The sequence below is a fragment of the Dreissena polymorpha genome, chromosome 1 (genome assembly GCF_020536995.1).
Source record: "Dreissena polymorpha isolate Duluth1 chromosome 1, UMN_Dpol_1.0, whole genome shotgun sequence".
Lineage (NCBI taxonomy): Eukaryota > Metazoa > Mollusca > Bivalvia > Myida > Dreissenidae > Dreissena > Dreissena polymorpha.
The window spans coordinates 200065241-200069376 of NC_068355.1; the positions used below are offsets into that span (position 1 = coordinate 200065241).

Here is a 4136-nt window from a genome sequence, read left to right on the forward strand (position 1 = left end):
AACCACTCTGAGACTTGACTTTACAGGTAATTGTGTTTACCGAACCACTGAGACTTGACTTTACAGGTGATTGTGTTTACCGAACCACTCTGAGACTTGACTTTACAGGTGATTGTGTTTACCGAACCACTCTGAGACTTGACTTTACAGGTGATTGTGTTTACCGAACCACTCTGAGACTTGACTTTACAGGTGATTGTGTTTACCGAACCCCTTTGAGACTTGACTTTACAGGTAATTGTGTTTACCGAACCCCTCTGAGACTTGACTTTACAGGTAATTGTGTTTACCGAGCCACTCTGAGACTACAGGACTATGTTTAGACCTGTTTTCTTTCATTAAGGTCATATGTTTGAATCTTACTGCATGCATTAAAGTGTAAGTCTAATATTATACTGCAAAAGGTTAGGTATGAGTTGCATGTATAAGACAGTGGTTATTTAAAATCATCTGATGTATGGATTATGTAGTTTGAATAAGCACATGCGATAAGTTGCTTCCACTTTGAGAATTAATCCTTAACTTCACATTATCACTTGGTACCTGTCAGTTCCAGAGTATTTATGATCTTATTTTGGAAAAGGCATCAATATGTAGCTTAAATACTAGGGATGGCAAAATTATTCGAATAATCGATTGAATGGTAAGCATTCGAATAATAAAAATGATATTCGCATATTCGCATTTTGATCCAAACGTAATTTCACCAATATTTAATGACCTGCGAACCGCTTACTAAAAAGCAACCGAAATCACCTGCGAGTAACATGTTTGACGTGACGTTCTTCGTGTCAAACTGATAACGCGGCCCGTATCAGTGTTGATTGCGCAATGCAATATGCACGTTCTAAGAAAGGCCCCGACTGTTGTTTGCCAATGGAGTGCCAATCAACGGTTTCAATTGATTGGCGAATAATAATTAAGTTTTGTGATCACAGTATGTACAGCCATTAAAATGTGTGAATTACTCAAATCGCGCAATGCAATACACTTACGATAAGAAAGGGCCCGAACCGTTGTTTGTCAATTAGGTACCAATTAAGGGCTTCAATTTACTTGCGAATAATAATTTAGTTTTTGTGATCACAGTTTGAAAAGACATTTAAATATGTGAATTTCTCAAAAGTAACAGATGATATAAACTAAACAATCATCAAGGAATCATAATTCAAATCTGAAAATGCCACCAGCCCCTTCTGCAGTATGGAATACTTTACACGGTCTGTGGATAAGAATACCGCAACGTGCAATGTGTGTAAACTTAGTTTTACATAAACGCGGTCTGCTACAAATCTGTGGAATCATTAAAAAATAAAATTCTATGACACGATGTTTTTCATTCTATTTGTGCCCGATCACAATATCGGTCATAGTTTTAGTCGACAGCGATACAATTTTTCGATAGCAACGTTAATAAACAGCCTCGTATTTAGCAAACGGATATAACTTACAAACCAATGGAAATTAACACATAACAAGGTAAAATCAATCCAGCCGTTTTATGCGAATATTCGAATATTCGATTGAATGAATTTGCGTACATTCGAATACCGATATTGGTATTCGATGCCATCCCTATTAAATACAATTCTTTAAATAAATATCAATATTATACAAATGTAATAAATCTGTCTTTCACATGAAAATATATACAAAAAAATATTTCAATTCATCAGTCATGCATAATTACTTATTATGCTATAACTTATTTTAAATTAACAAAATCAAATTGTATTGACAACGTACTTGACAATAATAATGAATTCAAACACATTATTACAAATTAAATGCAAAATGGCAAAAACAACTCCACACATGGTCAAAAGTTATTTACAAAAGACACATGTTGACACAAAAGTTAAAATCCTATCAACACTCCATGGCAATAGAGCAAGTACATTAAAGGGACTTGTTCACAGTTTTTAGGATTTTTGAAAAATCTCATATAATACTAGTATGTTTATTTACAAATCTTTAATGTTTTGAACGGTCTTAACAAATTGTAATAGCAAGAAAAAAAGTTACTGAAAATAAATGTATTATGTATTAAAACATATTGGCTTACACAGAAATCAAACCATTGACCTCTGGCTTACCCAGGATTCAAAACATGGACCTCTGGCTTGCCCAGGATTCAAACCATTGGCCTCTTGCTTACTCAGGAGTCAAACCACCGACCTCTGGCTCACCCAGGAGTCAAACCACCGACCTCTGGCTCACCCAGGATTCAAACCATTGGCCTCTTGCTTACCCAGGATTCAAACCATTGGCCTCTTGCTTACCCAGCATTCAAACCATGGACCTCTGGCTTACCCAGGATTCAAACCATGGACCTCTGGCTTACCCAGGATTCAAACCATTGGCCTCTTGCTTACCCAGCATTCAAACCATGGACCTCTGGCTTACCCAGGATTCAAAGCATGGACCTCTGGCTTACCCAGGATTCAAACCATGGACCTCTGGCTTACCCAGCATTCAAACCATGGACCTCTGGCTTACCCAGAATTCAAACCATGGACCTCTGGCTTACCCAGGATTCAAACCATGGACCTCTGGCTTACCCAGCATTCAAACCATGGACCTCTGGCTTACCCAGGATTCAAACCATGGACCTCTGGCTTACCCAGGATTCAAACCATTGGCCTCTTGCTTACCCAGCATTCAAACCATGGACCTCTGGCTTACCCAGGATTCAAACCATGGACCTCTGGCTCACCCAGGATTCAAACCATGGACCTCTGGCTTACCCAGGATTCAAACCATGGACCTCTGGCTTACCCAGGATTCAAACCATGGACCTCTGGCTTACCCAGGATTCAAACCATGGACCTCTGGCTTACCCAGGATTCAAACCATGGACCTCTGGCTTACCCAGGATTCAAACCATGGACCTCTGGCTTACCCAGGATTCAAACCATGGACCTCTGGCTCACCCAGGATTCAAACCATGGACCTCTTGCTTACCCAGGATTCAAACCATGGACCTCTGGCTTACCCAGGATTCAAACCATGGACCTCTGGCTTACCCAGCATTCAAACCATGGACCTCTGGCTTACCCAGGATTCAAACCATGGACCTCTGACTTACCCAGGATTCAAACCATGGACCTCTGGCTTACCCAGGATTCAAACCATGGAACTCTGGCTCACCCAGCATTCAAACCATGGACCTCTGACTTACCCAGGATTCAAACCATGGACCTCTGGCTTACCCAGGATTCAAACCATGGAACTCTGGCTCACCCAGCATTCAAACCATGGACCTCTGACTTACCCAGGATTCAAACCATGGACCTCTGGCTTACCCAGGATTCAAACCATGGAACTCTGGCTCACCCAGCATTCAAACCATGGACCTCTGACTTACCCAGCATTCAAACCATGGACCTCTGACTTACCCAGCATTCAAACCATGGAACTCTGGCCTACCCAGGATTCAAACCATGGACCTCTGGCTTACCCAGCATTCAAACCATGGACCTCTGGCTCACCCAGCATTCAAACCATGGACCTCTGGCTTACCCAGGATTCAAACCATGGACCTCTGGCTTACCCAGGATTCAAACCATGGAACTCTGGCCTACCCAGGATTCAAACCATGGACCTCTGGCTTACCCAGCATTCAAACCATGGACCTCTGGCTTACCCAGGATTCAAACCATGGACCTCTGGCTCACCCAGCATTCAAACCATGGACCTCTGGCTTACCCAGGATTTAAACCATGGACCTCTGGCTCACCCAGGATTCAAACCATGGACCTCTGGCTTACCCAGGATTCAAACCATGGACCTCTGGCTTACCCAGCATTCAAACCATGGACCTCTGGCTTACCCAGGATTCAAACCATGGACCTCTGACTTACCCAGGATTCAAACCATGGACCTCTGGCTTACCCAGGATTCAAACCATTGACCTCTTGCTTACCCAGCATTCAAACCATGGACCTCTGGCTTACCCAGGATTCAAACCATGGACCTCTGGCTTACCCAGCATTCAAACCATGGACCTCTGGCTTACCCAGCATTCAAACCATGGACCTCTGGCTTACCCAGGATTCAAACCATGGACCTCTGTTAGAAAAAGCTAATGTGCTTCCACTGCACATTGCAGCAGGCATTTAATTGTAAAACAAATG

At 42.2% G+C, this 4136-nt stretch overlaps 1 long non-coding RNA gene across 4 annotated transcripts; it reads right to left on the minus strand.

Moving 5' to 3' along the window:
* Positions 1-357: 357 nt before the first annotated feature.
* Positions 358-3907, minus strand: LOC127864591 (uncharacterized). Of its 4 annotated transcripts, XR_008042096.1 has the most exons (5): positions 3543-3568; positions 3450-3480; positions 2520-2581; positions 2210-2395; positions 358-2178 (listed from the first exon to the last, which is right to left on the minus strand). It is a non-coding gene; the product is annotated as an uncharacterized LOC127864591 (long non-coding RNA). The 4 variants fall into 4 exon arrangements; XR_008042094.1 differs by lacking the exons at positions 2520-2581; positions 3450-3480; positions 3543-3568 and adding exons at positions 2613-2705; positions 3884-3907 and having other exon boundaries at positions 2210-2426; XR_008042095.1 differs by lacking the exons at positions 2210-2395; positions 2520-2581; positions 3450-3480; positions 3543-3568 and adding exons at positions 2706-2736; positions 3853-3902.
* Between the last annotated feature and the right edge of the window lie 229 nt (positions 3908-4136).